Genomic DNA, 10,815 nt, shown 5'->3' on the forward strand with positions numbered 1-10,815 from the left:
TTTTCTTACTTGTCATGCTTAAATGTAAACCACCTAAGTCTCTTTTCTAGGATGACAGTTATTTAATTTATTCAGAAAGTGACTCCTGAAGTCTCTCTAAAAATGTTTTCTGGAGCAGATCCTGGTCTGGGACACACACACACACACACACACACACACTCACACACACTGACTGCATGACATAAGGCTTTGGCAGTGATAGGGATCATTTGAGGCTGCAGTTATACAGGGAGGAGAGTGTCTGTTCATGACAGACAGAGCTGTACGTCACCATCACAAGTTACGTAAATCTGTGCCATAAACGTTACATGCTACCTGTACATAACAGACAGAAGCTTCAGCGAGCTTCACTCTGCCACTACAAAACCTACAGCAGAGTCAATAAACACCATCACCCAGAACAACCCAAGGGTCACTCAAACTTCAGTAACCAATATGAACTCTTTCACCTGGAGTAGCAGTGCAGTTACATGTCTAACAGTATATAGAGGTATGGTAGTCAGTTCAAGGCATGTAAAAAGTTCAAAGGAAGCAGTGAAAAGTGACATAATATATTTTATGAGATATAATAGCAACTCTGCACTGGCTGTGCTCTCATATAAAATATTAAAATCCTGATGGCATTTTTAAAGTGGGAAATACTGTATCTGAAACAAAATATGACTTTTTAAGTGAATACTGTGGACAGTTCAATATAATTAAAGTAAATGAAAAAAATAGCATAAACAGCAGCATAAAAATATCATAAAGTGGTTCATGTAATTCAAGCTCTATATTCCAAATCTTTTAAACTTATAAAATAGCTTTACATTGATGAAAGAAGTAACAATGTCCAATTTATGAACAAATCTTTCTTTTGAATCAGTAGTTCCACAATACCTGAATGGTTAATTTATGAATCTGACTGATTTGACTTTCAAGTTCAGCTAACTAAAGCTAATGTAATGATAAACTCTTGTATATATAGAAACTATTTTATAAACCATTTTATGGTCTTGCAGTGTTTTTTGTCTTTTGGAGCTTGAAGTGGCAAAAAAGTGGCAAGGATATTCTTCAAAAATTCCACAAAAGCAAGAATGTTATATAGACGGTTTCATCGGGCGCACGCGCCTGGACCAAAGTTAACTTCTGGTCTGTGTTTGTTTATCAGTCTGGCTATGGCGCCGGCTACAAACGCAGTTAAAGTTAAGGTGATGAGTAGACTGAAGTTGGGCTCAGGTGGTTGTGCTGTGGGATGTGTTTCCCATACATTTATTTATTTGTGGCGCTCGCCACAATATCAAAACTGACCGATTTTCCAAAAGGCTTCGTTGAATAAACATGAGCACGTACTGCACGTTTAAAAATCTAAATGAGGCGCGGGTGTTTTTATATCACTGTATTTCTGAAGGAAGACTATCTTTAGAAAATTTTTGATGTCATTTTCATTTCATCTTGCATGTTATATTCCTGAAAAAGCAGCGTTTGTGAGCTCAGCACTGCTTTGTGTACAGCCGTTACTGGGGACACCTCTGTTTCTCCTGCTTTAAAGCACCTCCTGCTGGCAGAGAATGAATTTGCATTTTCATCAAGTCCGTCTGATTTACGCAGCAAACATATTTTGCTTATCAAAAATAATCTACTCTTGAGGGACTACTTAGCTGCTGTTATTGATTCTATTTGGAAGTCTACTGGAAGTTAAGTTAGGGCCACAAAAGCGTGCATGCGCAGTAACGTTTGTTTATGTTATTGCCATTGAAACCGTCTATAGTTTTGGGAAAACATGAACGTTTACAGAATGTTCATTTCTCTATCCTATTAAATGTCCCTTTCACTATGAATTTACTAAAAGTCTTGAACCTGAACCATCCATAAACATAGCTTGTGATCATCAGTCTATTTTCAGATTGATAAAACTGCAAATGGTACACTTTAAAACACGTTCATGCCTACTGTCACATCAGCCAAGCTCTGAATCTCTCACTACAGTTGCCCAACTCAATACATCATTGAACCGTGTGAAACATGCACACTAAAACACTCCCAGATACGCATTTATCTTTCAGGCAGATGAGCTTACAGAGAACATCTGCCTTTATGACAATAACACATTCATCATGCCCAAACTGAAACTGATATCCAGCGCTGCAAAGAAATGTTCTCCTTCAGAGGTCAGGCACATAAAATTATTATAAACTGGATGTGAAAGACCTTTATTGCCAGCGCTGCCCTCCAGCCCCGGCGAAATTATAGGGATATGGATCAGATGGGGTGATGGTTCTCCTGCTGATAACCGGCCTCCTCCTCATCAGCTGCCTGCAGTGCAGATTCAAGATATAGAGAAAGATGCTAGTCCTTTGTTCTGCCCCAAGCTTAGTGGGGGAGGGTTACGGAGGAAGAAGAGCCCATGGGCGGCTCAGAGTCAAACAGTGGCAGACAGATTAGACCACTAGACAGCTTAGGGCAATCCGCAATGACAACATCTAACCTGAGACACTCCCAGCAAAGCAGACATGTTTCCATCCAGCACACAAGGTCAGTTCACATTTTCTGAATGAATAAATAAACAAACAAAATATAATGTATATAATTATTATTATTATTATTATTATTCATGTAAATATCAAATAATCATATTAGAATTATGTTTTATTAATATAAATAATATATTCTATTCAGATAATAATGAATAAATACATTAAAGAAATATAATAAATACACCTTAAATGCTTTGAAATCTCACTGTTAATCATATATTTCTTATTAGTCAATATGCCATAGGTGATGAATGAACATCATGATATGACAATAAATCATATGATTATAAATGAATAGTAATAATAATGTGTTTTATTAATATCAATAATATATTCTGTCCAAATAATAATGTATAAATAAAAAAATAAATATAATTATTTAAATGCATTAATTATAACTGTTAATTATATACTTTTCTATTAGTCAAGCAATTTGAGCTGATATACTAGATGCTGAATGATTGTTAAAATAATAATAATAATATAACCTGTATAATATCAATATAAATAATATATTCTATACATATAATAATTTATAAATAAATAAATAACTTATAATAAAAATGAATAAAATTTCAATGCATTTATTTAAATGTAACTGGAATTATACATTTTTATTAGTCAAACAATTTGAGCTGATATATATGTTATGTGCAAAATCATTGTTAAAATAACAATATGTATTGTTGTTGTTGTTGTTATTATTATTAGTCGTAGTATTATCTGAACGTGTACAGCTGAGTGATTAATACAAATGAAATTCAAACAATTTTAAACCTATTCCTGTGCAATTCAATCCCTTATAATGGAAAAAATGTCAAACATGTAGGCAGAGGCAACACTCATTCTACATTTGTGGAATGTGCATTATCTAGTGTTAGATACTTACAGTATATTGGGTGTAGAGGTGACCTGCTTTTAGGGAGTCCACGGGGAAAACAGTGAGATCATTGTTTTGGGGTCCACAGCACTGCAGCTCACTTTCCATGATCATTTCTCCAGTAAGAGCCGATTGCTACCCTCCGAACATACTCATGCTCATTTACACAAGCCGAATGAACTTCCTGCTCTCACACACCGACTGTACCTGCTCGAAATTCATGTAAATTAATCTGGTACCAAAGGTCAAACCTGTCAAAGACACAATGCCTTTGTTAAACCTGGGAAAGCCATGTATTATACAAAACGCCAAATAACATTCAATACATTTCCCTTACTTCAAATAGTATAGTAGAAAGAGCTTTGATTTTAATCTTATTTGCAGCAAGCAATCAAGGCAAATTAACCAAAATCCCCATGATTTCACTAACTTCAAGCTGTGCTAATGCAAGTTAAAAACCACATGCCAGATTCTGCTGCCAGTGCAAAGCCAATACTACAGAATAGCAAGTATAGTGGCCAATAGAGGTTAATTAAAGCAACTGACATACAAATATATATGTCCTGAAATTAAACATTTTAACAGAATATTTACTCTAAATTCATAAAAGTTTGTATCCAATGACAAGGCTGTTAACTGGGTAATCACAAAATGCAATCATCTCAAAAAAGCCAAAAAGAATTCAACCTGATTTTGCCTCAGCAGCGGTTTGTGCATACGCTTGTGTGTGTGTGTGTGTGTGTGTGTGTGTGTGTGTGTGTGTGTGTGTTTTATGCACCAAGAGCTTGTAACACTTCAAAGAGAAAGGAAAAATTGAAATCGCATCATATGACCCCTTTAACGAAGACTATTAAATGCAAAAGAAATAATGAATGTAAATGCAAAAATACTTCTGGAAACAAAGCCACTGAAAAATTGGACGGGCAGCGTTGCACTATTCTATTGGTAAGGCTGTTTATATATGAACTGTTTCCCACTTTTTTTCCCAATATAACATTTTTGAATGGTTCAATAGTAGCTTCGAGACACAGTCGTGAAAGGCTCCCCGAGGACTCATCATGTCAGGACCTGAGCGGAGCGTGACTCAGGGAGTGTTCTAGACCCTACATCCTCATTGATCCAGCGAGCATGAGGTGCTGAGAAGGTGGCTGGGATTAGTGCCTCGCTACCATTTCATTAGAAATGCGTTATGCATACCTGCGTCTTCAGAGCTTTCACGGCCAATGGATATCAATGATCACAACATCATACCATGCAGATCTAATCAGGCCAAGTATATGACTCATTCTCTCTACTGAATAACACAGCTAGTGCTTTTTTACATAATTCACTTACAATAACCGTTTGAAACCAAGTAGTGCTCCAATATCCAGCCCTTTGCCATGTTCACACAACAGGTAAAACCAGGGCACAACAACCACTCCACTACGACAGGCTGTCATACAAAGGTGCTCTTTGAGCCCGGATAAGCAGAAAACGGCCAGACAAGGACAAAGACCATTCTCTTTAAAATGTTAATGTAATCATAACACTCACTGAAGTGGAGGCGAAGCAATTGTTTGCACAAAGGTTGTAATAATGTAATTGGGATCCCTTTGTTTGCACAGTACACAACTTGTTTTGCATGCTCAATGCACCCCTACAGTACAGCTCGAGGACGACTTCATCAACAAGAAATGTGTTCTTTAACTCTCACTTGATATAACACTGGATATAATGTTGTATTATGTTTAATATTTTAAATTAAAAAATCAATATTGTGGGTGAAAATTACTTTATATTCTACTACAATGGCATTCACACAAATTCCTTTAAAAAGTAACTACAAAAGTCATGAGGTAAACACATGCACATAAATCACATGCAGATGATTTTATCCAAAAAATAATTTTACTGCATTCAAGGAACATATTTTGTCAGTCCTTGCATTCCCCGAGAATTTAACCTATGACCTTGGCATTTCTAGTGCCATGCTTAATAATAATTACTGTTAACAATTATTCATTATAATAATAATAACACTATTATTTTAATTGATTCATTTTCCTGTTTTTACAGGTTTAATAAACCAAAATAAAGACCCCCTAAAACCTGCTTAAAGGCATAGTTCACTAAAAAATGATTTTCAATTATCATAATAATTTACCAACTCTCATGTCGTCTTTCTTTGGCAAAACAAAAACGTTATTTGAAAAATGTTCCAAACAACATTAGGATATATAACCAAATATATAACCAAAATATCCAAATTTGCGCTCCACAGAAAAAAAGAGTCATACAAGATTAGAACGACACAAGAGAGAGCAAATAATGACTTTCATTTTTGGGTGAACTGCAGTACACGTATTATTGGGTGGGAGTTACTGTTATAGAATATAGCTAAGATATTTGCTGTTTTCAATTTTTTTTAATTCAATTGTGTGTGTGGGTCCTGTTTTGCATAAATTAAGAAAACCTGAAAATTACTTACATTATGGGAACCAAAAAGAGTCCTTAGAAAGAAATTACTTGTTAAACATAGACTAAATAGCAACTTAATGAAATCTCAAAAATGCATAAAGGTTTGTGTGAGGGTTATGTTTAATAGAATGAAAGTATAAAGCAACAGTAGTCAATGGAAATTCCCCACCAGGATATATGTGTGTGTGTGTGTGTGTGTGTGTGTGTGTGTGTGTGTGTGTGTGTGTGTGTGTGTGTATGCAAGGGTCCAACTTTTTGTCTCCTTTTGAACATCTGTTCTATTTGACGAAGAGAGCAGTCTACTAACAGATGGTCAAAGTGTCTGACCAGTGGCGTGGCGACATGCTAACACTTGAATGCCAATGGACTTTCTAAGATATGTCTCACACATATAGGGACACAAGGACTGCGCAGATATCAGTCATCCAGTGCAGGGCACTGCATTAAACCTCACAGCTCTGTTTTCATGAATAAGCGTGAGCCGGCAGACTGCCAATGCAGGAATGCATCATGTCTTATCAGAAACAGCATCGTCATCACTGATGGAGTTTTTTTATATAGTCTCAAGGCAATGGTGTGCAAAGCACAAACTGATTCTGATCTTTTTCAGCATAACCTTTGATGGCAGGTGTTTAAAGATGGGGAAAACGCACTGATCAAAGGTAATCACAAACAGCTACCATAGATCTACATTTCAGCAAAGACATAAACGTAAAACAATAGGACATCAAAATCAGCACTGGTAAAAATAAGAGGATGTTTAGGAGCAGAATAACTCAGCGGTGCTTAAAACTGGGTAGCTGTTGTTTCAGCACCATCTCTGCTGGACTGCAAAATCTCTCCTGCGACAAAACCAAATCATGTCTTTGACCAGGTCTCCTCCTTTTCATATGCAGATCAGATTAGTTTTACTAATAATACACTCCCTTAAAGACAAAGACGATAACATCAAAATCAAGGGATTTCAGGACAAAGAAGCATTTTTAAATAGATAAAAATAAAGAATTTCAGTACTCCTGTGAAAATCAAATGAAGCTGGCCCACATTCTCAAAAGTTAAGCAATGTATCTAAAGGGAATAAGGACTGTTATATATATTCTAGCAATCTGAAGCAGTCTCTATCAGCACCATTGCAGTGAATGGAACAATGCGTCCTTTCTCAAGCAATAAGGATTATCTGTCCCATTACCATCTTCAAAAACACGGATTAGAGGAATTGAAATAGCAACGTGTCAGAAAACCTCAGAGAATATGCAAATATACATATGCAAATCATGCTGACCGTTTAAACTCTTTATTATGGCTTTCTGTAAATAATGAAATATAGTGCTTTACCTGTTCGGCGTCTTGCGTCCGCTGCAGGCTTCCTCACGGAGTGCAGTGAAAGCCGGTGGTGAAGAACCACCCACACTAGATCCCGCCCACTGCCGCGTAATCCCGCCCACTACTGAATAATTACCGTAAATCACAGTGTGGACGTGCCAACGTAACTGCTGCAGTGTGGTGTTACATATGGACATCCAGAGAAAAACGATATAAAATTTATCGAGGCAAAATAACAACGCTAAATTAGGTGTTATTAATAACATTCTTCAAAAAATATCATTATATAATTAAGTAATATTATAAATCATCATTATATAATTAAGTAAAATGATATAGTACACATGCTTACTACATATATATTCTTTAACTTCAATAACAATTATGTTTGAATGTGCAATAATGAAAATTTAAAACGTATATAATTATGTAAGATTTTTTAAAGAAATTGATACTTTTATTCAGCAAGGATGCATTACATTTAACAAAAGTGACAGTAATGACATCTATAATGTTACAAAAATTAATCAAGGTTCCTGAAAACCAGTGTATCACGGTTTTCACAAAAATATTAAACATGAAATGTTTCTTGAGCCCCAAATCAGCATATCAGAATGATTTCTGAAGGATTTTATTTAGTAAAATAAAATGCTGTGTTTTTATAAAAAAAAAATGCAGATTTTGTTTTACCTCCTCCTCACTTTTAAATGGTAGTGTGTATATATATATATGTAGTGAATATAATATATATAAAATATAACAATTGTAATTTTTTGGCGTGGTGAAGTATCCCTTTAAGTACTAAATGTGTGACCTTAAATTGGACATAACGGCAAACCCTTGGTAGGTTTAGGAGCATGTAACACACCCTCACTTAACTACATGTCTCAAATGTTAGGCAACAGAATCTCACACTTAGCATAACCACATTCATCTCTGGGCGGAAATAAGAGGCCTATAAATTATGAATGAACCTCAAGAGGCCAGTTAAAACGACTGACATGTTTACACCAATGTACGTTTTAGTTGATATTCACAAGGGGTTTTCTTTTCCAGCTTATTAAACAGACGCCGCCCTTCAAACCTCAGAAGCTTGCCAGTGTTACAAAGCTAAATTAAAAAGATATTGTTTGAGTCATGTTGTCATAGAGACAAAAATATAGTGGAAGCAAAGTGAGTGAGACACTCAAAGAAAGCTCTTCCATCCTCTCCACTTCCTAAATTAGAAAAGCTGTATGAAGGCCCAGTGCGCATCAAGAGCCCTTATCACTATGGAGACAGTCCTGCGTCCAAGACAGGCAAATAGGTGTGAGACTTGGGCGTGCATTAGTATTTGATTGAGGAGAGTTAGTGTATCATTTCTGTCATCTCTGTCAGGACTGCAGTCTGAATATATCAACTGATTCTGACAGATCAGTGTGCAAACAGAAATCTCTCAGGAGAATTGAACACTTCATCACTTCAGTCACTACCATTGCCCAGTCCAGTGTTCATTTATTATTATTTATATACTATAATATTAATATAATAGTATCATATTCATATTTATTAATATTTTGAATTAGATTTTATATTTTCAGTTTTTGATGTTTTTATATTTTTGGTTTTTAAAATATTTCTATTTTCTGTTAATTTATTTTTATTTCAGTCTTAGCCTTAGTGATTTTAGTACTTCAACATTTTTCAGGGTTTTTTTGTCCAATATGTATATTGTATTTTTTATTTTAAGCTACTTTTAATCCGTTTGTTTAAATTGACTAATAAACGTTATTTTATTTTAATTATTTGTCAAAGCAACATTGCTAATTTTTTTCTCTGTTTTTTAAGTTTATGCTTTTTGTCTAACATTGTATTTTATTTCAGCATTATTTTTAATAGTTTTGGTTTAGTTTTAACAACACTAGTAGGGTCTGTGAATATATATTTTCAGTTTTAATAGTTTTTTATTGTTTTTGCATTTAAAATTGTTCTGTTTAGCTTTAATTTATTTTTAGTTCAGTTTTAGTTTTAGTAATTTTAGTACTTCAATGTTATTCAGTTAGCTGCCAGGGCAACATTTCTCATTTTTTGTATTAGCAATATTAGCAATTGCTAAGTTTTTTTAAGTTAATGCTTTTTGTCTAATACGTATATTGTATTTTATTTCAGCAGATTTTGTTTAGTTTTAACAACACTAGTAGGGTCTATGAATACTTTGTTACAAATTGTTTCTCATTTAATTTCACCACACAAAGTGATACATCTGCAGTGCATATCAGCACACAGCACCAAAGTCCCTGTAAAACTCCCCCTGCTGGCAGAAGTAAATCATTGAGCCTCTCACTGGAGTTATAAATGAAGATCTCCATTCTCAGAGTTCACAACAAAAGAGAATAGGAAAGAAAGAGAGGCCTATCGAGCTCTCAGAACACAGTGTAGATCAATACAGTGGCTATGCGTCACACACACCGGCTCTATTCACTCACTCTGCAGCAAAACACAGTTCTGACAGCTCTAGTGAGAGCGAGATTTCTGATAATGTTCCAAAACCTAGTGAACTGTCTGCCAGCATTTTAAGGCATCATAGTCTGTTCCAAAATATCTTGTTTTTGTCTAAATCTAAGGGCATATATATCTAATGTGGCGTAGGGAATCCTCAAATGTGACCCTGGACCACAAAACCAGTCATAAAGGTCAATTTTTCGAAAACTGAGATTTATACATAATCATACAGCTGAATAAATAAGCTTTCATTGATGTATGGTTTGTTAGGATAGGGCAATATTTGGTCGAGATACAACTATTTGAAAATCTGGAATCTGAAGGTGCAAAAAAATCTAAATATTGAGAAAATCGCCTTTAAAGTTGTCCAGATGAAGTTCTTAGCAATGCATATTACTAATCAAAAACTACGTTTTGGTATATTTACAGTAGGTAATTTACAAAATATCTTCATGGAACATGATCTTTACTTAATATCCTAATGATTTTTGGCATAAAAGAAAAATCTATAATTTTGACCCATACAATGTATTTTTGGCTATTGCTACAAACATACCCCAGCGACTTAAGGCTGGTTTTGTGGTCCAGGGTCACAAATGTCCTGCAGCGACCAGTGATCAAATAAATACAAGATGGTGGACGAGGCAATGTAGTAAATACTGAAAAGGATTTGATAAAACAATTCTATTTTCAAAAAATCAAATAGAAAAAAAATGCTCAATAAAATGTTTTATCCTTATCAGATCCTTCTTGATTAGGATGCTTGTTAAAAAGGCAGCTCAAAATGACTTTAAGCTAATGTTGTGACGAGTGTTCAGACTTTTAAGAAGTGCGGTACCAGGGTGAAAAAGTCATTGAGCTAGAAGAAGGAAAGCAAGTGAGAGATAATATCTTCCCTATCTGTGGACAGCCAGTAACCTTGACCTCTACTTATAGCCAATTAGCCTTTCCCCAGTGTGTGTGGGCTGCTTGTGAGATGGCCTAATCAGCTTACTGCTGAAAGAGATCAAAGACTACACACACACACACACACAATGCAATGCAATAGGTTGTTGGAAGGTAATAGGTAATTGAGCTGTCAAAGCTTGACATACAGACTGGGAAGAATCGTCAAGTAGTTTACAGTGTTTACAAGTAGTTTCCTGTTTTGTCCAC

At 35.1% G+C, this 10,815-nt stretch overlaps 1 protein-coding gene across 8 annotated transcripts in view; it reads right to left on the reverse strand.

Moving 5' to 3' along the window:
* The window catches only part of LOC107673740 (microtubule-associated protein 2-like), a 123,026-nt gene extending 115,793 nt beyond the window's left edge, over positions 1 to 7,233 (reverse strand). For all 8 annotated transcript variants that reach the window (XM_016467497.1, XM_016467501.1, XM_016467500.1 and 5 more), the window contains exon 1: positions 7,192 to 7,233. The gene's annotated coding sequence lies outside the window, so the exon portion shown is untranslated. The remainder of the gene's footprint in view (positions 1 to 7,191) is intronic.
* Between the last annotated feature and the right edge of the window lie 3,582 nt (positions 7,234 to 10,815).

Source organism: Sinocyclocheilus anshuiensis, unplaced genomic scaffold (genome assembly GCF_001515605.1).
Source record: "Sinocyclocheilus anshuiensis isolate Anshui unplaced genomic scaffold, SAMN03320099.WGS_v1.1 scaffold808, whole genome shotgun sequence".
NCBI lineage: Eukaryota > Metazoa > Chordata > Actinopteri > Cypriniformes > Cyprinidae > Sinocyclocheilus > Sinocyclocheilus anshuiensis.